Source organism: Lonchura striata, chromosome 5, assembly GCF_050655825.1.
Source record: "Lonchura striata isolate lonStrDom1 chromosome 5, ASM5065582v1, whole genome shotgun sequence".
NCBI classification, from domain to species: Eukaryota; Metazoa; Chordata; class Aves; order Passeriformes; family Estrildidae; genus Lonchura; species Lonchura striata.
In genome coordinates, this window is record NC_140707.1 from 53445272 (window position 1) to 53472189 (window position 26918).

Consider the following 26918-nt stretch of genomic DNA (forward strand, 5'->3'; position numbering starts at 1 on the left):
GTGTACCCCCCTTGGGAGGATGGGCTGGAAGAGCTGGGGTTTGGGAAGGTCTTACTGCAGTCTTTCAGTACCTAAAGGGGGTTTATAAGAAAGATGAGGACAGCTTTCTGGTAAGGCCTGTTGCAGCAGGGTTTTAAACTAAAAGATGGTAAATTGAGACTAGATATAAGGATGATTTTTTTTAACGAGAGTGGTGAAACCCTGGAGCAGGTTGCCCAGAGAAATTGCGGATGCCCCATTCCTGGAATCAAGGTCAGGTTGGATGGGGTTAATTTCAGAGGCAGTTGGATTAGGTGACCTGTAAATGTCCCTTCCAATCCCAGTTGTTCCATGATTCCATACTCTTAGCAGATCTTCCACATCAAAAATGCTACAGAAGCCAAAAGCACTACAAGTTATTTTAAGAATCCACCTTCAGTCTGGCTAAGATAATTTCCAAACTCCCTACGACATATTTCAAGGATGTAATTATTTCACAATACCTTTTTTTGTAAAAGTGGCTACACTGTATGTGCAAGATTTACATGGAAACACACCTCACCTTGCTTGAAAGATGTCTGAAAAAACAGCTGTTTTCCTCTGCAGCGCAGCATGAAACAGGGACTGAGTCAAGTTATAGAAATTTTCCTTTCTAATAAAATTGAGGTTAGACATGGAAAATTTTCCCATGAACAAATGAAAGCTTGAAGCTTAATAGAAACATTTTTAAGAACTCTGGGATTTTGGCTATACTATTCCTAAAGAAAAGTGACTAAAAATAAAATCATACAATTGTATTTTCTTATGACCCAATTTGTAATTGTTTTAAATTATTTTAAAATCCATGGGTAAAACCTATTTTTAAACAAAGACATTTAGATTGTTACAATATTTTAGACACTATTGTTTCTTGCTACATGTGACCAGCTTTAAGTAGACTGCTTTGTTTTGATATGCCCATGTACATTTCTGACACCTTAAAAGCAATTATTGCGATCATTATTCTTTCCATTGCAATCCAAATTCTTTGTCATTTCAGCAGCATTAACAGGTTTTTTAAGAAATATAATGTTTTGATTTAAGGAAACATTTTGTCCCCTAGAAAGAAATGGCTTGCTTTAAGGCATGAACTTATAAAAAAAGAAATCTAACACTTTTTTTCCTGTCTGCTCTCCTAGCTCCACAATAAGCCATGAAAGGACTGTGCCCTGGAACAGGGGAGACTCTACATACAGCTTGTGCTTTAGTGGTGGCAGAGGCCTGCCCAGTAGATCCAAAAAGCCTTTCCAGACTTCCAATGCTGTAAATCTTGGCTTCACAGTAGGAGCCTGAGACCCCTTCCAGCAGGGTGGTGAAGCCCAGTCAGGCTTCAGACCTGGAGTGTGCAGCCCTACCCTGGAAATGCTCCTGCAGCTGCCTAACCCAGAGCTGCAGATGCTGCCTGGCAGTGTTAAAGCTGGCCAGGTTCAGAATCCAGGTCAGGCTCAAATTCTCTGAAAGTTTGTTAAAAATGAGACATTTTGGACAACACATTCAAGACTCAACAAAAAGGCATTTTTAAAGTAAATTCTTTTACTGTGCAATTCACAACAAATACCAACTGTGAATTAGCTCATTACATAAACAGCAAGGGATTGAATTTTGGCTACTTTCAGTAACTCAGTCTATTGCTCTAAGAAGAATATCAGTCTCTAGTGAGATGCTAATTAATCTTCTTGTTTCTCTTGATACCTGCATATTACCCTATTGTCAGACTTTTTTTTTTACAGCCACTAATAGATATTCTCACAAAAGCTTCTAAGTAATTATCCCCATTTTAAAGCTAAAGTATAAAACACTGGCTGTAGTGTACATGGTTGGTAAAGGGTATTTTTGGATGCATTAACATGATTTTTGAGTTCCTACTCCAGTCTGCTTGGCTGACCTTAGGACTTCTGTTTATCTTTTTTCCCTCCTTACTGCAACTGTACAGTCCCAATGTCACATTTTTGTCTTTCAGCTGCATCTATTTAATTATGAGTCAGTATCTCAAAAGAAGAACAAAGTGATTATACTGCAATGTGAATTTTCAGAATGTTTATCTGGTTATAGATATATGAATGAAAATAATGTTTGAGCATATAAATAGAAAATTAGAGCTTTATTGTGGCTTCTTTGAAAGCCTGGAATGCATCTCAGAAGACAGAAACGGAAACCAAAAAAAAGTCTTCATTCCAGCTGATAAATGTTTGTTCTCTCAGTTCTTAAATCCATGGCAGAGAAGGCTAATGAAAGAAGCCCACCAGCAGTGGCTAGATGTATTCATTTAACTTTTATTTTGAACATAAGAATATGAAGAAAAATAATACAAAATAGGGTTTTTAAGGTGTTTCAGCATATAGATGAAAACAGGCAAGAATTATGTGTGTTAAATGCTGAATTATTCTGAGGTTTAACACAACTTTGTTTTGCCAGAAACATTACATTTTTTTCTTTTTGCTAGCTAAATGTGGATTTTGAAATAGACTCAGAGCTGCTTTTGACGGCCAGAAAAATAAACTATGGCCTCAGACCATCTTCTTGCATTACACAGTGATTCCTCAACAAGTGAAGAGCTGCTTCAAGGGACTTTCCAGACTCTTTTCCTGTTATTGTGGGTTCAATCATCCCATACACCACTAGCGGTATCTCCAAAACCTAGAAAAGTTTATTCTCATTCTTAGTTTGAGACTAGAGGTATAAAAAGGACATCCAGAAAAGATAAAAAGCCAAAGTGCTGAGGTGGGTCTGACATGACTTTGGAGGCATTTGCACTTTAGTAACTTCAGTACAAGTTTCATTCCCAATTCCATTAACCCAAAGCCTTTTGTGGAGACAAGGACATCACTGCCAAGTGATGTAGGGTGGGAGTGTTTACGGAGCTCCAGCCCCATCCCTCCTCAGTGACCCTCAGTGCTCCCCTTGCCTGTAGTGCAGATAGGACATTCAGAAACAGAACCTTTTTTTCTAGGAGAGGAAGGGCTACAGTAAGTCCTAATCCTTTGTTTTTGGCATCACAAGAGTATCTACAGCAACTAAACTGATGTGATGTGATACAGAAAGGAATGTGAATTCAAGTGCCAGCAGCTGTTGAATGCCTGAGGTGCAAAAATCCTGTTGTTGTGTGTATGCCCCCAGCAATGCCATATGCATGAAGCAAATGATATTCACACATCAAAAATACAAACTGAATAAGGTTGGGTTTTCTCAAGTATTATTTCTGCCTCAGACTTCTGTCTTCAGTCACTTTAGTCACCACAACAAAATATTTAAAGAGAGCCAAAGATGGCAACTAAGTCCTCAAGGCATCTCTGTCTGTCACTGGATGGCAATTTATTTAAAAGTTCAGTTGGAAATATAAGTAACTACAACAAATTTCTGCATTTCCCATTGTTTTTTCAGAGCTCATTTATTATCTGTGTTGAATAAATAATGCAATGAGAAAACCAAGAATAAACCCAAAGTGTGGAGAGCAGTAAACTGCTTACAAGTTGGCCCTAGAACTTTGGATTTGGGAAAGTTCTTTTCCCAGACTCACCTCAGATTTGCCTTAAGAGTAAGACAAAGACCTTTTTGTTGTGTCTTTAGAATACCTAGCACAATGGGGCCCTGATCCATGACTGCAGCCTCTGGGCACTGCCACAGTACAAACAAATAACAATAGCTTGCAGCCAAAGACATTGCTGAGAATTGCTTAGTAGGCAAGCAAGCTTCTTATAGAAGTGTGTGCTCTGAGCACTTGCTCAGTTCACAGAGCCTGGGCTTTCAGAGCACTCTTTGTTGAAAAAAGTAACTGTTGGAAATATCCTCTTGACCCTGAATCAGGGCCAAGATACAAGATATTAGAGTCACTTTTCTGTACATATTACATCACTGAAAGAGTCTTCCAGGATGTGAATTTGGTGTGTGTTTGACCAAAGCCTGCTCCAATGTCACAGAACTTATTGCAAATGCCCATGGAGTAAACACATAGTAGGAAATAATTACACTACACAACTACCTATTTATGTATGTGCATACATAGACACAGATGGGAAAAAATAATCTGTCGTTGCAGGCATTGGGCTGGTACACTGAAAACATGCACCTGTTTCCTGGCTCTGGCACAGATATTTGCATGCCCTTTGGCAATTCACAGCTTTCTTTTCCTCCTTAAAACAAAAGGAAAACAAGAATACTTCTCTCGCCTCACAGGCAACGTAAAGATTTCTAAGCACTCTTAAACATCCAGATGATGTGTAATGAAGCCAGGGAGATAAGTAAAAATTTAGACAAGTCCATCACTGAATTTGGGATGAGAACTCAAATTGAAGTTATACAGAAAATAATTCTTGAGTTGCATTGCTTCCACTGCATTTTTCCACCTTAATATGAGTGGGTCTGGCTTCAGAGCTACTATAGCCTTTCAGTAATTCCCCAGCTCCACTAATTTTGCTTTTCTTCAATAGTTAGAAAGCAGTGGCAGTTTTAATGTGTACAGATTGTGTGAAAACTGAGCAAAAATCTTGATTTTTGAAAAATATGGCTGCCTTTCTGTGTCTAGGTCTGTTACCACAGGGAGAATATCCAACATATATTTTCCAGATCATTAGACATATTACACACCAAGTCTAACACAAGTTTTTTAGTTAAATAATACCATTAAAGCCCCTTTCTGGAGTGCCTTCACTACTGACTGTGAGCCAAAACAGACGGGGTAGGGCTGCACTCTGGTTGCTGCACTCTGGTTCCTGCACTTCAGTTCTGACAGTTTTTCATGTGAACAAAACTCTGTCTTGATATTAGATTTTAGACTATGACTCTTGTTTATTTCTATCTAGAACAAAGTCTGTAGACAAAGTCAATATATTTTATCAGATTAACTAGCAGCCAAGTTTTCAGGCACACAGGTCATCCTTCATGCCTTTTTTTCATTCTCTGCCACTGTAGGCCTCACCTGACTCAGTCATTTCTTACAGACAAAAAAAAAGAGTTCTCAGGAAAGACTTTTCCCTGTCTCCACTGGGACAAAAAGATAAAAACATGGTAAACATCACTTCCCTATGAAAGTACCATAGAAATGCCAAGATACAAGTGGGCCACCTGTCCAGTGGTGCACACAGGCTCAGCTATATAATGGGATAGCACCATCCTTGCTCCAAGCACTGTATTTCACTTTCTTGCACAAGAAATTTCTCACATGAAAATCTATGAGCCTTGTTTATTCTTTTCCCTCATACATTGAGAATTTCTTTAAAGCATATGGATATAAAAAAAACAATATTTTCCTCTCTTACCAAAAAAGACACCAAAGCTGTAGTTTTATTCCCAGCAGTTAGCTGTTTTCCCACCCATCCAACTGTTCTTCCTGTCTCCCAGTTTTTTCTTTCACAAGGGAGATATTTTGATTAATTTTTGGGAGGTACCTTGCCTTCCTCTGCAGTTCTCCCTGTCATTTCTGTTCTGCAGAGAACATTTCAGGTGTTTTCAGAATGTGCAGGTAGCACATGGGGACTAGCTTATCAGCAGTCACATCCAACCACAATCTCCATGGGTAGTGGTAGGAGTGAGGAGCTGCAATGGTACTCCTCTTGTGCAGGGGCAGCTGCCCCACTGGGCAGTAGAAACTTCTGGCAGTATTTGTGCCTCTCATACTGGAGGCAGAGGATAAAAAAGTACAGGAAGAAAGCAAGGATCCAACATGTCTCTTGAATATAGAATTGAAGGGAACTATGTCTTCCTTGTAGTCATCGGGATAACAACTGGCCCAAAATGCAGACATTTAGGGATAGAATTAGAGTATAAGAGCAGCTTTAGAAGTTTAAAAGACACAGCACCATTAATGATTTTTTTCAGTCAGACCCAATTACAACTGTTTACAGAGTCCTTTCTCTTTCCCTCAGAGGCTTTGGCTGAATTCCCATTATTTCTGGGACCAGGCCCAATTATGCCACTGACCACGGCATTCTGCCTGCTGATTGCAATTCCATGGCAAGGACAGGGAACTCCCAGAAACAGGAATGAAATTGATTTGCTCCATGCTGTACCTGGAAACAGCTTCCAAAGCAACATGTTATGTCAAATAACTATGCTTCAGAGCAGCCAATTAATTTGTGCAATTCTAGGTTACAACTAAGACTATTCCTTATCATTTCTTTTTGAAAAGCATTTTTTTCCAGGTAAAAAATATTGGCAGATTCTCCCCTTGGCTGAAATTTCAGAGCTCTGTATTTTCATACAGTGCTAGGAGGCATTTAAAAGGTAGTGAGTTGAGGGGAAAAGGGGTTAGAGGTGAAGTAGGATATAACAGGTTAAACTTACAAAGCACTTGTACATACCAGGGAAACATCAGTTCTTAGAAAAACTCATGTTATCCCAGGTCTGACCAGTCTCAGCAAATGTGCTTACCACATCAGCAAAAAAAGGTGTTTGAAATGCACTGAAAGATGATTTATTGACATATTTCATACCATCATTTCAGTTTATATCAGCATTCAGGCAGGCTGATCTCTTCTACTCAAGATTATCAGCTTTTCTGTCATTGTAGAGTACCATAAGACTTTAGCAACCAAGGAAAAAATACACAGGACAGAATAGAAACTCTCCCTTGAAAGAACATTGAGACTCCTTTGTGAGTGTGTGGCAGTTCAGTAAACACAGAGCAAGCACACACAGCAGTGTGTGACAGCTGCAGAAGGAATGTCCTGTGGAACAGAGAGCATTTTAGGAGGGCTTAGTCACAACAAAGTGAGGTGAGAGTTGTAAGAAGTAGCATTTCTAAATGAGCCCTTTGGCAAACTCTGAAAAGAAGACACTTTGAGGGACTAGGTTATGAGAAATGCAACTACTGGCTAAAATTAACCCAAGTATTTGCAAACCAGCAGGAAAGGAATTTTAGTTTTTATGCAATGTATTAGAAATGCATAACGGTCTTCGAGCACATAGGGCAAGTATGGGAACATTTGATAGTATTCAAGTCTTCTAATCAGATTAAAGAAAACATCACACTGAACATGAATGCTTTTCAGATGGGCAAAATAATGGGCATTTGCCAATTAACCATATCAGGTACTTTTCCTCCAAACTTTACTTAGCTGAAGTTAACTTTGTGATTTACCTTACAAGACACAGCACATTTGGGAAGCTATTACCATCACAAACATGGTCAAGGCTTCACAGACAACTGCAACATGTCAAAATCTAGTGTCATCACATACTTTTGATTTTTCTCATCTTGAAAGTTAGTCTGACAAAGTTAAATACAAAGACAGAAGCAAACAATATCTTCTCTTTGATTACTATATCCCAAAAAAGTTTTAAACTGTAACTGGAGTATGCATTCTCTTCCACTGGGTTGGTTTTGGGGTTTTTTTTGGGGGGGAGTGTTGTTTATTTTGTTTTGTTGTTGTTGTGGTTTTGGTTTTTTGGGGGTTGTTTGTTTGTTTTGTTTGATTTTTTTTTGTTTTGGTTGGTTGGTTGATTGGGTTTTCTTAGTTTCTAAATCTCATTTTACTCACTCAGCGCTCACCCCCTCCTATTTTTGTCTGCATCAGAAGCCACTATCCTGCACAGTCCTAAGTCTGGCCATCATAAAGCAATTCAGCCAGCCCAGCCCAGGATTCAGAGCTGAATTTCTTGGAAGTCTAGGCCTTGAAGGCCCAATACTTCAACAATTAATTATTTTTTTCCAGAGATTAGGAAATCCTCTGAAGAACCCTAATCCAACTAAACACTTAAGCAGGTGCCCTACTTTCAACATGAGTCTCCTTTGTTGAGTGGAAGAAAGAAATACATCGGAGAGTATACTTGCAGGTCAGAAAGGAAACCTGAAAGATGAGGCAGGAATAAGGTACAAGGTTCTGATTCCTACTTGCACATGAAAAGAATTCTTTCTCTACAAGTTTCTCAAATTACTTTGTTATTAAGCAGCACCAAAACCAAAATATATAAATACACAGTAACTTTCCATTGGTTCTTGGATTTAGTTGGACTAGCTCTCACAGAAATCTGAAAAGAACAAAAATGAATTCGCACCTTTTTCCAAAGGGAAGCTGCAGGTTTCATAAATAATAGGGATTTCTTTTCTCTGGCCTGGTTTTGAGGATTTCTAGTAGGCACAAGAGTATTGTCTTCATTTCAACAGTACCTAATCAACAGTGACAGTAGCACATCAGTTCACTGGCAATATTACTGAGGTACTGAGCTGCTATAGCCTAAAGTACACTACTGCTCACCAGGAGGGGCTTGTGCATTCCACCATGACACAATATGTGGCCAAATATTTTGTCACAAGGAAACTGCTTGAGATAGAAAAATATAAATTCCCCGTCTCACAGATGCAGAGAACTGGATTTTACTCTGCTCTACACCTGTTCTTACGCAAAAATCAAGTTCATGCTGTAACACTTCCCCAGGTGATTATCTGGAAGTGATAAGTCTTAACTGCTTTCTCCAAATCTGCATTCCTGTAATTTTCTTTTCTCTCTCTATGACCTGCCTTTCCTTGTCTTTCTGGTCTTCTTTTTCATCACACATTTTTGCTTTAGTTAAAATCAAAGAAATATACGTGTCCTTTCTTCAAGCTGAACTTTTTCACATTTTGTGACCAGATACTCTATGTCTTCAGCAATATTCATGTGCCTCCATAGCTGCAAGGCCAAATACTTTGAAATAATTTGAAAAGGAATAACTAACTGTTGTGGTTTAGGAATGGTATTCTCCAATTTAGAGTTCCCAGTGAGGCACTACAAACCATGCACTGCTGTTCATTCTCCACCTCCCCTTCCTCCTGCCCCTGTGGTGGGCTGGAGAGGAGAACTGGAGACACAAAAGATAAAAGATCACAGTCTGACTTGAGAGCAATTGACTGGAAGCATCAATGAGATACAAAAATGATCAGTCACAGCAACAACATTAACAACAGAGTGTACAAGAGAGACAAAAAATTAACGTGCAAATACTCACTAGATGGAAACTGGCAATACCCAGCTTCTCCACCATGCTTCCTGAGTGGAAGGGACTCCTTCCCAACCACCCCCTGCACATGGTCTGAGGTTGTACAGAACAACCTCAGGGTCCAAGCCATGCCTGTCCTGGTTACTGCAAAAAATTAACCCTGTCCTGGATGGACCAGGACACAGATGAAGAAGAGATGCATCTTTCAAATTCAAGGGCAGTGGTAATTAACTCACAGACTGATACTAGCAGTGTCAATTCATTTATGCACCTTCTGTTCTTTAGACAGTATTATAAAATTGTGGTTATTACTAATAGCTTTGATATTTTTAAATGTTTTTTTCTAGGTCACTGAATTTTAGGGATGTTTACTCCTAACTTTCTCTCTCATCCATTGCACTAGTGCTGTTTTACTGGTCTCCTAGAAGGAAAGACCTTCTAATACCACACTGCTGCTTGCCTGTCTGCCCTCCTTCTCCCTCTGCTGCAGCTTCTTTAATCTGTTTACTTTATACAGTTAAAAACGAGCACAAGCATTTCTACATTTCAGATGGTTATATTCCATTCTGTTTGCATTTGTACTTTTCAGAAGCTTTATGAATCTGTTAGAGACCAATTTTTGTGGCCAATACCAGGCAGGTTCTAGACTGATCATGGCATTTCAAGTCAGAAATATAACAATTCATTTAAAAGACTAGTTTTCACATTAATTCATCTTCATAATAAAGCCCTGAGGCAATTAAAGACCACAAAACCAAGTAGTAACTCAACATGAGAGAATGGGTCACTTCAGGTTTAGTGACTATTAAGATACTATATTTATTCTTCAAACCCCCATACATACAGTGGAACTTGTTTTTCATGTATGCTGTAGAATTTGTATTGTATGTGTTGAAAGACCTTTTTTTTTCTTCCTGGTAGTGGGGAATCTGTGTTATTTGCACATTGCAAAACTTGTTCCACAGGTATGTTGTGAAATTTTATTGGGTATTTCACAGTTTGTGATTGATGCCATGTAAAAGTTGTCCAGCTCAGATTTGTGTTTTACTGATTTATGAGTATTGCATAAATGTGATTTGTTGCTTGGTTTTCCTGGGATAAAAGGCTAATACTACTGTTTAAAAAGTCAGCACTAACTTATACTTTCCTTTATGACCCTGAAAGAATTGTTAAAGCACAAACTATATCTGTGTATATTCTTTAGCAAGGAATAGTGTTCAACTCTGGTTGTCTTTAATAGGTGTTTATGGAATTGAATTTACTGGAAATAGAATTCCCACTTGCTTTCATAGAAGTATGTGGGGAGTCTGACACTATTGATGGGGTAACCCCAGTCTGATAACCATGTGTTTTGAATGGGCAGCAACCACTAAGTTAGTGAGTTTCACACAGCAAACTGACACGTATTGTGTCTGAGTGTATAGGCCAAGAATACATATGGACCAGGATACTGGAAATACTGCTAAGGCTCCTCAGTGAAAGGGAAAGCATCTATTCATGGTCCTTCATGAACATTTAGGCCTATATTTATTTTCCAAATGTAGTAAATCATGCCAACCAACTCTAAGCTTCCCCTGCTCCCTTCGTCTTTATATGTGACAGAAGTGTGATGTTTTCTTCCTTAGGAACCCTTAGACCATTCTGTAGTTGAAGGTGAAATATGTCTAAGAACTGTAGGATTACTTAATATGTCAAGAGGAAGTCACTGTATGACTTAAAGGAACCTGTTTAAATTATTTGTCTTTGTCTCTATTTTTGCATGTAAAATGAAAAAGGATGTACCCACCCATCCCTTGTTTTCTGCAGTTCCAAACAAGTCTAAGTTCTAGGCAATAAAAATCTCTTAGTTTTATTTTTAAATTACCACACATTCCTTTTTCTCCCTGCTAATTCATTTCAGTGGTTGAATTAAGAGCCTTTTCAGTTTCATAGGCTACTACACCTCTAGTCAAAGTATACCAGACCTAATGTAATTAATGTCTCCCTTTCACCACTTCATTTAAAGAACTGTCCTTGTAACAGAGCCATTTTACCATGCTCACACTCCAACTGTAGTCCATTATTGTTAGTATCTGGATCACTTTACAAATGCAAACTATTACAATTATTCATGTCTGAAATGGCTTCTATATTTCTCAGTCTCAGTTGGAGCCAAACAGGAGTACCAAAATACTACAGGAAATGTTTTCTTTGTAGTATATTTGGGCATACACCAAAAACTTAATTTTAGGAGTGTTAGGCTGCTTATAAAGCAGACAGGCTATTGTATTCTCCTTCACCAAAATAAAGAGCTTGAGTTCCTTAAGATGTCTACTTCCGTGCTACTTACAAAAAGTTAATTTACATAGGGAAAAAAACATGAAGGTCTGTCTAAACTTGCTCTCCTTCCAGAAATTAGTAAGTATTTTATCTTACACAAATCAATTTTCTTATAATAGATGTCCCTGAATAAAGCTGAGAGAAGGTTCAAAAGAGGCAAGCAAAACCAGACATCGCTTCTGTGGCATCTTGGTGTCTTCATTGCACTGGAACCACAGTAGGGCTGGTCTTTGCCCAGCAATTAGAAAAATGTTGAGATCTGGACCTCAGCTTAGGAAAGTGCTCCCCACTTAGCTGTGGAAGGGAGGGAAAGATGGCCACTACCTGCAAGCACTAATTTTAAATCATGAACCTACCTTGATTTCAGAAAGCTAACTCTGAATGGCAAAGTTTCTCTCCTTTTATCACCAGCCTTCAAGTTTCCACTCCTAGGGAAGCAGTGGCAGCCAGCCATGCATCGAGAAACCTCGCGCTGTCCTAGGCTATGCCAGGTCACAGCAGGCAGGAAACCATGCTGGGCTGTCTGAACCATGGCTGCTTCAGGTCAGTGGCTATTTGACTTGCACATACCTGAAGTAATGTGTGCAGCATTATAACCACCCTTCTCAAATGAGAGCCTTTTTTTCCTCCACATGCATGCATTCCCAGAGGGACCAAACCTTCTCAGTATGTACTTAAGATCTGCTGCCAATACATGAAAGATGATGAGCAAGAAGATACTATTGCTTAGTTTCAACAGAAGAAACTATTGTTTAGTCAGCAAATGGATAATTATCTTCTAATTAATCAAAGTGATGTTGAATATGAAGAGGATTTACTTTAGAACAGAAAAGTGTTGGGAAATAAAGTCAACTTTCTCACCACCCAGAGTTTTCTCTTTTCCTCAGACTGAACCAGAAACAATTCATTTAGAAAGTTCAGAAACAGTTGATGAACTCTTGCTTCTTCCAGCTCTTCTGTTTTGTGCCTGCACTTCTGGGTTCCAGATAAATCTGGAAGTAAATGTGAAGTAATGGTCTCATGGCATTTTGGCAGGAATCTCTGCAAACCTCACAAAACAGCTTTTTTCAGACTCAAGGCTGATTTTAAAAGAGCATAACTTCAGCTATTTAAGAAATACTTTCTTTATGTCAGAAAACTTACTTTTTCATGTGCCAGTAGGCATGATTAAAAACCATCTAATTAAAATAGCCACAAAAAGAATATACAAGAATCAAGTAAAAATTGTATGGAGAACTCTATTTACATACGGGTCTAGTTCAATATTGAGGGCATTTAGATACAGAAACAGAACCTATATTGGGGTCTTAATTCCAGTGTGAATCTCAACCAGACAATCTTTACAATTGTCCCTATCCCCCCAGTTAATGTATTAATCTAGATGTGCATAACAGATATATATTGTCAGCACATACATAAATTTAAGTATCTGTCACACTAGAATCTATTTCCACATGCAAACCTAGCCTCAGAAACCAAGTATGTGTAAGGAGGTTGTCTCTTTGGGTGACAGAGAGCACTTTTAGCTGGAATAAAGAGGCCACAGCTTTCGTGGTGAGACAGTTATGTAGCAATAAAAGTCTTATAGAGTGGCAAAGCAGGAGGGCCTCATGTCACACTATCTGCCTGCTGACCACAGTGTCTGTTCCTCACTCCCTTGGATGGGGAACAAAGACAGGTTGATGGTAGCTCACTTTGCTCATTAATTTCTAGGTGATATAGGCATTTATGTTCTCTGTGCCTCATACTGCCATGTGTAAATTCAACATGATATGAATGTATTATTTCTAAAACCTCCACATTTATATATATGCTGGGATTACATATATTTTTACATTGAAAAGCCATGAGCACGTAGGTTTTTATTGATCCCCATTATTAATTTTACTAAGTGAAAATCAAATTCTGCACAGCATATTTTGATGTGTACAGTGCCTTGACTTTCCACTAATTTCAATACTCATTGTCTGTTGTTATTGTTCCAGAACTGAAAAAGCTCTTAAAATCATGGCTTTGTTAAAGACAGGGCGGGTTTGGTCTGGTTCAGTGCTTAATAAACATCATTTACTGGTAAGTTCTGATTGGCTTTTCCCAAAATTTTTCCATTGCTTTATTTCTGAGTATTTAAACACATGTAGATTGATTTGACCCTGCTCCTTACAGAGTCCCTAAATGTTATGCAACAGTAACGCAAATCAATATCAAAGCTGTGTTCTGTGCCACTGAACATTCATTCTTTCACTATATTTGCACAGAATTCTACTACAGAAAGTCTGAGCGAGAGGAAAACATTTGCTTATCCCTGGCAAAGGGACATGGCACTGCTTTGGAGCAGCACTACCACTCAATTTACATGGTCACCTCCAGAAACTCCTTTCCAAATGAAAATCACTGCAGTGTGCAGGACCTGACACACTGATTTCTAACCACAGGTGATGCTGGGGAACAGAATTCATTTTGTCTTCTCGCAAGGGTATGTTCCAAAGTAAAAGCCTTCCTGACCTATACATCAGAAGAATAGAAAACTTAAATCAGAATCACACTTCACTGGCAAATAAGTGGATTCAAATTTTTAAGCCATGCAAAGCAAAATTGAGAGTCATGTTTACAGGAACTTGGATGCCAGCTTAGATTTCCAAGTTTCATATTCAGATGTTTGATCCAATTTTCAAAAATCAGTATTAGAGCACAATGTTCACATGATGAAATGTTAAAAAGAATAAACCTTCTGTTCTGAAGGTGAAACAACACAAAGCCACCTGTGCCTCCATAGCCCTTGTCAGGGCTATTTGCACATGAGGAAATGTAGATGAGTGATTTAAAAGCATATTTGCTTCCATATATAAAATACATATAATATATTTGCCAGAAGGCTGAAATTAAGGATCATAAAGGACATATCCCAAAAGGCATAGGGAGAAACTGCAGAAAGATCTTAAAGACCCTTATAAGCAATTAAGCAGATTCAGTGTCTACAGCTTGATGAAAGCTGCTGAAATTATTATTCATGCTGGAAGTTCACCTAACAATAATCTACTGTGTGCAGTGTTTGCAGAGAAGGCAGAGGTGCCTGGATAAAAATAGGTACCCTAAAATTCTCTACAGGTGTGTAACTCTTCAATCTCCTCAGCAAACTGTCAAGTATGCTATATAATCACAAAAATGCACGTGCACATAGGGGCAGGGGGAAAGGAGCCTCTTGAGAGGAGAAGGAGTTCCTTCCTTCCAGGGAGTCAGCATGGCACAGGGAGCAGTGGGGCAACGCTGGCTCCAAACCAGAGGGAAATGCTGGGTACCAGCATTTCTGAGCAGGAGGGAGCTGTGGGACTGGTGTGGCAGAGGGAGCAGACGGGTGATGTCTGCTGTTGGGAGTTTTCAAGATGCACAATAATGTTTCTTCTCTTGACCCCTCTGTTTTGTCTCTCTTACTGTTCATTTTCTTATCTTACTGCTGTTTCCAGTAAATTGTTGTTATGTCAACCCATGATCTTTATTTTTTATGGCTCCAATTCTCCTCTCCATTCTGCCACAGACAGGGGTGAGGGGAAGGGTGGAAGGAGAGAATTGTGTAGCCTGGAGTGATTTCAGGGGAAATACTACTGTCCCTAAACCATGGCAGGAAGAAAAGAGACCTGTTCACCATGAGTGCCCAGCACAGCTGAAAGGGGCAGCTTGTGTCCTAGACAGCCATAGACAAAGGCTCTGTTTTCTTCTTACTGAACCATACTGGCAAAGGGTCACTGTACACCCCAGGCCATCGTGGTCTTCTGTTCTAGTGAGGTGTAATGACAAAAGTCAGTTTCCCAGTCCTCAACCCTCCCCAGAATGACAAATAGGATATTCCTATCATTTCCCTCATCCCACAATTATGTACTGTAATTTCCCCTTTCTTACTAATCAGTCTCTTCCCATAGATGAACCCTTAAGTGAAGTCAAAAGGTTATGACATAAAGCAACAGATACTTTTGGAAAATCCTTCTATTTTGTTGTCTTTAGCTCATAAGAGCCATCAATGACAATCCAATGTAGTCATTTAGTCAACTCTCATTTGTCTTTACAGTGAATTGTTGACAAGGCTTGCTTTTGCAAAAGGAGACTAAATAAAGACAAAATATCCTAAAAGCAGCAAGTCCCTAACAAAAAAAGTAAGCACCTTAGATTCAGTTGCTGCAAAACTGCTGGCTGAGATTTTTTTTCACTCATAGCCCATGCAAAGCCAATGCTCTAAAACTGAAGTGTGAAAGGACAGTTCACCTGCGAGTGATTTCTGCAGGCAGCCTAATTTGCCTGGGCTAAGCAGGGACAACTGCACGTGCCTGCCTGACTTTCAGTGCACAAAACATGCCTGGGAAGAACATTTGGTCAGGAATAAAATTTTGGCTACTTCTTGTGTCCACAGAACAGAACAGAATTTGAGGACTTTGGCCCTAACCTCTGGGTCAACACCTATAGGTGGCCAAAACTGAAGAACCTCAGTTAAATTATGAGATTTCTTTTTTTTCTGGATGTGTGTGGGGTTGTGTTGAGGGTAAGGGTAGGAGGAGGGTGCAATGTGTGCTTGCAAAGCACTGTGAGGAACTTTTTGAAATTAAGAGCACTGTTGCCTTGACTTAGACAATTAATTTGGAATTGGTTTTCTATTATGATACACTACATAACTCTCAGGCATGTTTGTGTTTTCAAAAACTGTTTTCCTCAACTACACAGTAGTTTTGAAACTCTTTTTTTTTTCCCCAAACAAAAGACAGAAACTTAAACTCTCTGATAATGACATGACTCCAGCCATTGGGGCTCTTGGTCCCAGTATTTGTCACTTAACCCACTTCTGTGTGGTGATTTTATGGGAACTCTCTTTATGGCTAGCACTCCATTTTTAATAAAATGGACAGAACATTTACTCATTAGAGCACATTCCCTCAGAGAAACAGTGGGAGGAAAGGGATTAACAGAAGATTATGTAACCAGAACCAATTAAAGGCAATATCCTAAATTATTTAAATCTTAGGGCTCTTTGCCATTAGCATGACCAAGACTGTGATGCCAATCCAACTTTCCATTGCATTTTTCCTCTTCCATCCTCTTAAAACAAGCATCCAAAACAGAATATCCTAGAGGTCTACTGGACCTTTTCATATTGAAAGGGATCCAGAGAGATATGCAGAGTGTGTGAGTTGGGGGCATGGTATGGTTCTGAGGCTGTTCACATCCACATTGCTTTTTTTCTATATATCTCCACAAAGTGTATCTTCCTGCAGCTAGCAAATTCAAATCACATCAGCCCTCATTTTACTAACAATGAAGCTTAAACTTTGCACCTGCTTAGTTGCACCAAGCATAAGCTAAGGACTTCTGATCCATGAGCATACTGCACAGAACTGAAAGCACTGAGTCTTTTCAGGTCAGCAGAAAGTGCTGAACCCCACTGTGCCAACACTCCTGCTCACAAAAGTGCTGTGGAAACATTGGTTACCACAAGACCACAAGAAACTGAGGCTCTAGTTTTGTTTTTCAGTCCAAGCTCACCAGAAATCTCAGAGCTTCTTACCTCTCACAGCTTCCTACAGAGCAATGTCTTTGCTGTGGGTGGTAAAATTAGAAATTGTGGTGTTTGCCCCACCTGCTGATTGCTTATAAGGTTATAAAAAATTGGCAGGTAGAAAAATATCAGCAGGTGTGTCTGCCATTCAGACTTCACCATCCATGACTGTTTTGGTCCATTTGAGCTGTTCCTCCTATGCTGGAAGTAGTTTTGAGGTTAGAAGAACTCCTAAATGACCCCATTTGTGTTCTACATGAGAACTGTGTTTGTCTCAGGTAATTTATACTTTCCTGTTCAGTCACTAAAACTTGAATTATAAAGTCCACAAATATGTTTGATATTTTCTTCATAAAAATATTTTCTTATCACGCACATCCTTTAGCAAAGCATTACTGTTTTTCCCTTCAAGCTCTGTAATGGCATATATCATTTGCAGAGCAACTTTTTGCCTGTTCTACTATTCAGCCACACACCAGAATTTGCATTAGGGCTCTTACACTACAATCCTATTCTGTATAATTGTATGTAATAATGGATTTTTTCTTTTAGACAGGGTTTTTGTAACAACATAAATTAAACTTACAAAACTATGACTGGAAAAATTTTTCCTGAGTAGCAGAGGAGTATTTATAATTGGTTTCTTCTGATTTAGTCTATTACCTGTCTTATCTGCAGATGTGAGTGCCATTATTTGGGTGTTTTTCAAAAGGCATATTTACATTGCCTGAAGTTATAAGGGAATGGCAATTCAACTTTTCCCAAAAAAATGCATTATTTCAAGATATCTCAAGACAGGAACTCCAAAGATACAATAAACAGTGATATCATTGTGCTTCATACAACATCTAAACATATGGAAGAGACCAAGGAAGTTCTGGCAAAGAAAGATGAATCTACTTCAACTTCTACCACGCCATAGCTTTTTAGCTTCAGAGAATTTCTGTTCAGGAGAAATCAAACTGGGATGGTAACTACCATGAAATTCACTGTGAGAAGGACTAATAGAATAAAACACACGTCAAGAAAACAAGATTTACTCTGAGGCCCTTAAACGCTCTTCATAGTCCTATTATTGCTTCCCCTTACATCAGTAAAACCACATTTCATCAAAGTTATCTAAGGAACCCAATACATGGGGCAAGAAATACTTCAGCCAGGAATATATAACTACTCTTTCTGACATGACAATGGAATAATTTGCATTTGATTAAATTGTTAATAGTAAAACATTGTTTATAAATCAGGATGGTTTTCAGCATCAAAGCAGTAAAGGAGAGCCAAAATAACATTTCTTCTTTTAGGTGAGACAAAAGTATCTACAATGAATTATCTGCCTTTAAATTAAAAAAAAAAAATCTCAATGGCTACATTTTGATTGTTTGTATTTTAGTACAAACCTAAGAAACAGTAGCAAAACAGAAATGAACCCTACAACTTTCCATGTGCAATCTCAAAGTAAACACAAGGAACTCAAGATACTACATCATCTTGGCTACCATAAGGTGGTAAATAATGGGTTGGTCTTGCTCCCAAACAGGGTAATGATGACATTTTGTTCTACACCAGGGAGAAAAGAACTGGGATAATATACTCCAGCTATTCTGAGAAATTAATTGGTACAAGTCCTCCCATTTCAGAAGCTCATTAACTGTTCTTAGTCCTAAATGAGTTGGACATTTCAGAAACATCCTTTCCTTCCACCTTTTTTAAATCTGCTAGCACTGTTGATACTATTTAATTCAGAGCTGAAGAACCCATTTAAAATGGCTTACTAAAACATGTGCCACCTTTCTTCAAAACTAATGCTTATGGCATGTCCTGGTTGAAAAATTTGCTTTCCATCAAAGACATTTCTTAAAATTTCTGTGTATTATTAAAACTTGTCCTTGCCCTGATGCATTTCATTAGGGATATGTTTGACTGGCTCCAGATGCATGTGATAAAAATCCACGTGCATATCAAAATTTTTATTTAAATTCTGTGTGTGTTGGCTGCACAAGAATGTATTCAATAAAAGTAGTTACCTTAGATGGACACTGCTTAAATTGGCATTCACAGGCAATGTGACTGTCATTCATAGGGTGACATCGGACCCTATCACTTCACCAGCAGGATGGATTTTTTTCATTTTTAAATGTTTTAGGAGAAGAATTGTCTCATGGATGTAGTCACTACATCTAGGGATCTGGTGAAGTCTTATGTGAGGTCAGCCATATGTTCTATGAACCATATTTTCTGCGCATTTTACATTTGTCTGCATTCCAGTAGTATAACTGGAAGGAGAGTGCTGGTGTTGCTACAGCCAATGAAAAGACACAGCAACTACATGAAACAGGCACGGAACTAAGCATGTGCTCCTGTTTTTACATTCAGCAGCCTGAGACTGGAAAACAGGTCCAAGAGGGATGGCAGAGCTCATGCTTTCTTTATCTCTGTGGGTCTGACACTGTGCCAGGGAGCTTGGGCTCCTTCCAGGGGTGGGTTCCTCCATGTTCTCCACTTGGAAGCTACTCAGAAGTGGTCTTAGATTAGATGAGCAGCACACACTGAGCAGATAGTACCAAATTAATTAGAAGTTGAACCTAACAGAACCACAGTGGCCAGACCTGATTCCACCATGGCCATGCAGAGGATGACAGCCCAGAGCCAAACTTCTTGGTCAGTGAGAGCCCCCGGTGCCAGGGCTGGACTGTGGAGCTCCTCATCAAACGAGGCCTGGCTGCATGGCAGAGGAAGAGTGGTGCAGGAAAACACATCCCAGTGGCCTTCACTTTTAAACTTATTTGGGTTTACAAGTGGATTTTGAGAGGCTCAGGGTTGCTCTGTGAAAGTTTTCATCTTCATTTCAGATAGTTGCAGCTGAGAACCCTGAAGCTGGCCAAATTTACAGTGAAACTATTTGTTAGTTTTCAGTTTATCACACAGATGATATACATGGTTATCATCTTTCTTGTGGGTTTTTGTTTTCCTCCACACTCCATAAAAATATTTTATGTTTATTTCAAAAGATGCCTGAATGTTTGCAAGTCGAGAAGAGTAATCTTCAAAATATGACAGAAGAACTTATGCTTCTATTTATTTAACTCATAAAAAATATATATATCCCTGGCTTTTGCTCAAACCATAAATGTTTCTCTCAAGGAAAGATTTACAGGACTCAAATCCAACACATTTTGCAGCTGTTGACACCTACAGAAACCTACATATAGCTCTTGTAGGGTACATTATTTAGCAGTTATTCTGTTTTATGATTTCAGATTTGGCACACTGTCTTTTGTATATTTTACTGTCTAAACAAATGAAAGTGTAGGGACTATGTGAAGCAGAAGTAGGCATGTGAACAGGATCCAGAACCTTCAAGAAGTAGGAGACAAAGATATCAGTGTCTCAGACGGGGTGGGCAGAGTGTGACAGATGAGGTTCCATCTGCCCAGAGACCATAAGAGGTGATACAGAACCTGGGCAGAATGGCAGGAAGCAGAATGCCAGGCTGGTCCTGGAAGATGGAGAAGCAAAAGATTCTCCAGGCTACACTGGAGAATGGGTTATAATAGAGACTTTGGATACTGGCCTCAATCTAAACAGTCTGTTCAAGAGAGTAAATTTGAACTGGTTCCAGCACGGAATACAGAGCACAAAGTCACAAAGGAGCAGCACTTGGTGCTCTTCAAACAGATACAACTATCCTTCTTTGGGAGCTAACAGAGAATTTAAGACAGAAAATATAGCTCAGGCCTATCCAGTAGTTGCTGATACTTTCAACTATAAATAAATGAAGTCAAACTGTTAGAGAAAATGTTTCAGAAAGAAAGTGAATATAAATTTTACTACACTAGTGTACATTATTTACACATATGAAATTTCTGGTCTTGTCTTACCTCAGTTACAACCCATGCCAAGAGAGCATATGCCTTATATGATGGTTTGCTTTCATAGTCCTAGAAAATTCCAAACTCCCTTTCAGATCAAGGTCAACCTGGGCATGGAAGAAACACAGAACTGGATCTTTGCTTGCAAACTATGCAGGGCTGTGTTGCTCACGAGTGTATTAATTCACAAAATGGAGGGAGAATAAATAATACCAAACACAGACTTGAACAATTTTTCTTTGCTCCCTAAAAAATCAAATTTGTCCTAATTTGGATAATATTCTTTGATGCACAGCAATGAAGGAGACGCCATTTCACACCACTCTATTTCTGCTTCTCAACTAAATCAGCTGTTAGGAACATTTGTCTGTAGGATGGGTAATGATGTAGAAAAAGTCAAAAATAATATCAAAGGAAGGGGAAAAACTGTCAGCTGTAGCATGGCTGATAAAGTTACTTTTCAGGTGCTTAGAAGACCCAAGGATGTGCTCTGGTGCATTTTAATACATAGCAGAGACCTATTTTATAGCCTAATCGAATTTGATGGAGTATTCAGCTTATTTTGGACTAGACACAATAGCATATCTCATGGAAAACAGCATCTGGCTCAATATGATAGAACTCCCACCATAACAAATAATTTAATGAATGCTCACACCACTCCCAGAGGTGCTTAAATTACATAAACGGATTAAAACACATTTAAACCTGTTAGTGTGCCAGTCCTGAAACACTATTACAAACCAGCTGAAAATTCCATAAAAGTACAGCTTCTCAGATGCCAGAGCTCTGATTGTGCCATTTTTTTCTGATTTCAGCATCCTGTTTGTTGCCTGGAGCACTGTGTGCTTCTCTCAGGGAGAGCTTATGGTGAGGCAGAGATCTTGTGTGTTACTTTTCCATCCATTTATGAAATGGTCTTCATAAAGAGTGAGCTGGACTGTCAGCAGATGTTCAGATTAGGCAGATCCACTGACACAAACTGGAGCCTTTCCAGTTCACACCATGTGAGAACTGGGTGGTCCATTTCTTCAGATACTTTGAAAATATTTTCTCTTTTACCACAGTTCAACACATCTCTACTGAAATTATCACTAGCATTTTTTTGCCTCACTACTGTTAGCTTCAAAGCATTCTTAAAGCAAGAAGAACATAAGCTACCACCTCCTTCATGGAAAAGTAGCAGAGGGAAGAGGTAGGTCAAGTAGCCTGATCTAAAAAAAAAATAAAAATCAGCCTCATATCTGAGAAGAGAGCTCATGATAAAATTGTAATGACAATGTAACTATACTTCTTTTGTACTAGATTTTTTGTCTCTGACTAGATCTAAGGTAGTTTTGAGTGCACCCCTCACAGAGGCTATAAGCTATATGCATCCAAGCCTCCTTTGCCACAACCAGCAGCTGTTGCATACTTCACTCTTACCCTAAATGATCTCCTAGGCTGCCAGTTTAGACATGTGTCCAACTTCCCAATCATCCTTTCTGCCTTGATGACTTCTATTGCTTGTTTACATTGCATAAATACCACACTCCTTCCTAGCCCCACAAATTTAGCTCTAGAAGTGCTTTACAACCCATGAAGGCTAATTTCATCTCACATCTGGCTGGAAACATAAAGGAGAAGCCTACAGAGAATGTGTGATATGAACAATTTTCTTAAATATAATTAATAAAATAATTGAAAGAGAGAAAAAAATATACTTAACTATATTCAAAAAAAGAGTGTGGTTTTTGGGAGAGGACAATGTGAAGAAAGGAACAAAGGTGTCAAAGGAAAATATGAAGATGAAGCAGTTGCATAAAACTATGCTATTGTCACTGCTTCTACATTAAACAAGTGTTACATTCTACATTAAAACAAATGTTATTATGATTCTCTCACCAGCTTTCTTTTCTCCCACACGGCTTTCCTATAAGCAATAGAAAATCAGGAGAGTCACAGAAAGTGCTAAATATGCTGATTCAGTTTGAGCTACTCATGCACATTTCTAAATGTGTATTAGCACCATTTATCTGTAGTGCAACTCTTGCTCAATCATATGGCCCCATAAGAAGCTAAAAGGAAAACAGCATCATCTTTAGTCATTCTTTTTATGTTGTGGCTGATTTGGCAAACTGGCAGAGAGAGAAAATATCTGAGGGACAGAAATTTCCAGGAAATCTTTCCAACATGTAGCTCTAGTACCATTAAGATCATTAAGGTGCATTGATTCTCAATCATGTACTGCTTTGAATTTTTTAAAAAATGCATTAAGGGAACAGAATTCAAGAAATTCAACACAGTTGAAAGATATTTCCCTTCTATCCTCTTGTTCAGTGTGAAGAAGGCAAGACTGAGAGGAGACCTCATTGCAGTCTTACAGCTTCTCATGAGGGGAAGTGGAGGGGCAGGCACTGATCTCTTCTCTGTAGTGGCCAGTGACAGAACTCAAGAGAATGGCATAAAACTGAGTCAGGGAGGGTTTAGGTTGGATATGAGGAAAAGATTCTTCACCCAGAGGGTGGCTGGGCACTGGAAGAAGCTCCCCAGGGAAGTGGCCACAGCACCAAGCCTGACAGAGCTTGAGAAGCATTTGGACAATGCTCTTGGGTGCATGGTGTGAGTCTTGGGGCTGCTCTGTGCCAGGCCAGGAGTTGGAGTCAATGATCTTTGTGGGTCCTTTCCACATCAGGATATTCTGTGGTTCTGATTTGTCAGCTTGTTCAGAAGCTAGCAATTCCATGTCTCACCAAGAATGGGAAAGAATTTAGTGATTAATTGTCTCAAACAGTATCTATGGGGTTACACCATATCATGAGATTTTTAGGATTTAGAACCAGATGAAGTGCACCTATGAATAATGAAGGCATTCTGATTTACATAAACTAAAAACAAAAATATTAAAGATGGGGTATAAAACTGGAACAGCCTTCATGTGAAAGGGGATCAAGAGGGTCTAATAGCCTCCATAGGCAGTCTGAACAGGTCACAAGGCTGGTGCTCAGATTGGGTGCCTGATGGAATAAGTTCTCAAAGCGATAGAAAATTGAGGGTCATTTTATCATGTCCTGTCTCTTACCCACTCTTCTGCCCAGTCACTGCAGCTACCAGTGTGTAAAAGACCTTGTTGTGGCCCATCTTTGCCTCTTCCTACCAAATATTTGGGGCACACAGACATGAATTGGATAGAAGCAGTATTGTGCTGTTGTGAGGAATGTGAGTTTCCTAAGGTGTCTATTAAGAAATCCAAGTGAAAATTACTCTCATCTTGCTGTATCTTTTACTCCTTTCTCTCTGTGAAAATGGTAATTTATAAAAATCCTTACTGAAAAGTGTGTATTAAATACTAAGGGAGTGCAAAGGAGAAACTTTTCCCAACAGATAGCATGTCTAATTTTTCAATATGTTTTTTTCAAGTACATATTGGAAAATATCTGAGATGGATTGCTGTGAAGTCTGTGAAGAAAACACTCATGCATTCAGCTTCTACAATTCTACCCATTACTAGAGGGTTAATAACATTTATGCATTATTATTTCAGAAGATCACCAAAAACCAGGCATGAAATCCACTTCTGTATTCCAAAGCCACAATACTGAACTGTGGACTACAGGCACAGAGATGTGACATGGCTGCTGCCTTTCTGTGAAGCCCCAGGCATTCAGAATGAACTTGATGGATCATTGTTTGAAATTTCACAATTGTTATTGAGTAAGATGCAAAACTATACTGAGTGGGGTGGGTGAGGAGAGAGAGCATTAATTCTTTATTCATGTATTTGTCACAGACAAGTGGACACATGAAGATGGAAAGATGATAATGAGCTATTGAGAGAGGTAAACCATATAAATCTCTGAACCTCTGGTTCCAAGGAGAGAGGATTAAGTCAGAGCACTTCATTTTTCTAAATCTGCAATAAGAAGCTAGATTAACAGCTACCAAATACAGTCATCAGCAGAAGTTTGGTGCCTTGAGCTTTAGGTATTTCATCACCTTAACAACTCATCACAAGCTTTGATATAATCTTGTAATAGACTGAAAAGTGAAGATGCTTACTTCCTAATCCTTCTAGAGACTCAGTTTTCAGGCTCTCATCCAAGACCTAATTTAAAGAGATGAAAACTACGATTTTTTTCCAGTTCTTCTTTAGATGTGAATTTTCTTTTAATTCTGATGCACCTTTGTTTGCTTGCTAGATGGAAATCCTTTTATATATTCCCCAAATCCTTTTATGTATTCCCCAACACCAGACCATCCTTTTTTTTAGCCTATCCTTTTATAGCTTTTCAGCAGACTAAGGATGGGACCTTTTGTGAATTCTTTCAAGAGTGAAATCTGCAGCATGATTGAAATCTCCTGCTGCTGTTTAAAAAAAACCCACCACCCACATTGGACACGCTTAGATCCCCCAAAAAGCATCTGCAGCAGTTTTTAAATGTAGTGTAATATCTGCCAAAAGGAGGTGCACATATATTAATAAAAGCACAGCTAAGTTTGCTAGCACTGCTACTTCTACATTAAGCAATTTTCATTTTACAGCCTTTTGAATAGCAAGACTCAGCATTTCTGCCTCTGTGAGAGTAAAGCTGTGTCACACTGAGGCTGCTACCTCTTTCCTGCTCAACTATAAGTACTCACACTATAAATAAGAGCATCTCCTGAAAATAAAACAACAAAATAGCATAAGAAACATTAACAATAGCATAAGAACATTAACATCACTGCTCACCAGGAGAGATGAAGTCTTGGAAATGGGTATGAAAAAGGTCAAAATGTATTCCCTTATATAGATTTTCAATGACTGTATGTCTTGAAACTAACTTGTGTCCTATTAGAGCTCTGTACTCGGTTCTCTGTGCACATGAGGGTATTCCTGAGGGACAAGAAAGATAAAAAAAGGATAAAATCAGACTGTGAGATATTTCTCCTCTTCTGTCCACAAAGTATTGCTGAAAGGGGGGCCCCAGTCCTTCAACCCATTTGTGCTGTCTACTGCATAGCCTTGGAAGTGACCAAACATTTTCACAGGAGAAACAGCTTTCAAACAACTTCCTTTCAAAAATTATTATAACAAATTCTTACAGCACCAGGAAGAGCCAATCTAAAGACTACTAGAAGCCTCTAGTCAAAGAGTTCATCTTGCATTTTAAGGGTACTTGTGATGACAGTTCTTCAGAGCTCTTCAGGTGTTTCCAGCTGGCACCTGCACTGAGATCCCATTTTCTTGTAAATCTCATCACGATGCACAGGACGCCCTGTGTTCTTGGCCATCATTAAACATTTTGAAGACCCTAGCAGACATGAACTTCTTAACTCAAGAAAATGAAAACAGGTTTTTTGCAGTTACCTTATTTATAATTTAAATCTCTCCATATACCTCAAAGTTGCTCAGGATTCTTTCCCATCCTTAGAAAATTATTTTTCTATACACCAACTTCAGTTCCACATGGCTTGTTTGTGACTCACCAATCTTTTGATCTGGTGAAATATTCCTGCTTGGACATCATGGTTCAGAGTTGAATTCAGCTTAAATCTGCAGCATATACAAACCTGAGACTGAAGAGACCTTTAGGGTAGTAGTAGGTAGTGTTTTTCTCACTACCAAGTCTGTGTCATGCTCTATGGCAGATTTACTATTAACCATTCACCTTAGTGCCAAAAAGTCTTGGAATTAGGGCTTTACTGGACTGTGCACTATGCAAGCACATGGACAGCCCTTGTCCAGGAAGGGTAACAAAGGAAGTGTGCTCATCCACTGTGCTGCTCTTTCTTGTGCCAATACTGGTGAAAAGCGTTGTTGATTCAGGTAAGAAATCTCTCACTCCACCTTCCCAGAACTAGATTCAGAAATTTGCCATAACTAGAGGGCAGATTCTGTAACAGTTGTTGCCAAGGCAGAGGATGTATAGGCCTTCACATGACAAGCAAAAAAGGACCTGATCTCCAAGAAATAGTATTAAAATGACACTTAAGAAAAAAATCAACTGAACAGAAAACAGTTTTGTCAGTAAAGAAGAGCCAATGTGCAGTAAAAGTCCTTACACTCTTTAGATCCCTTTAAGAGGGATCCCAAAGGGCATCACAAAGGGTTAATCACAATGATATTACCATTAAATATCAGTTTCAATATTTCCCATAAATTGTATCTTTTAAGACTTGTTTTCAAATTATATATGCTGTGCTTGTGTTCTACATGGTATGTTTAACTTTGAGAATTTTATATCATAGTCAACTATCAGAAATAATAGCTGAAATCAGAGCTCTTTACATAAATAGAG

The 26918-nt window shown here is 38.8% G+C and overlaps 1 protein-coding gene across 2 annotated transcripts in view; it reads right to left on the minus strand.

Moving 5' to 3' along the window:
* The window catches only part of CEP128 (centrosomal protein 128), a 175805-nt gene that overhangs the window by 11820 nt on the left and 137067 nt on the right, over positions 1–26918 (minus strand). Inside the window, exon 26 of one of the 2 annotated variants that reach the window (XR_014956074.1) lies at positions 25370–25513. The gene's annotated coding sequence lies outside the window, so the exon portion shown is untranslated. Of the gene's footprint in view, positions 1–1903; positions 25514–26918 lie in introns of those variants that run through there. The other variant, XM_085582238.1, reaches the window with a different exon arrangement.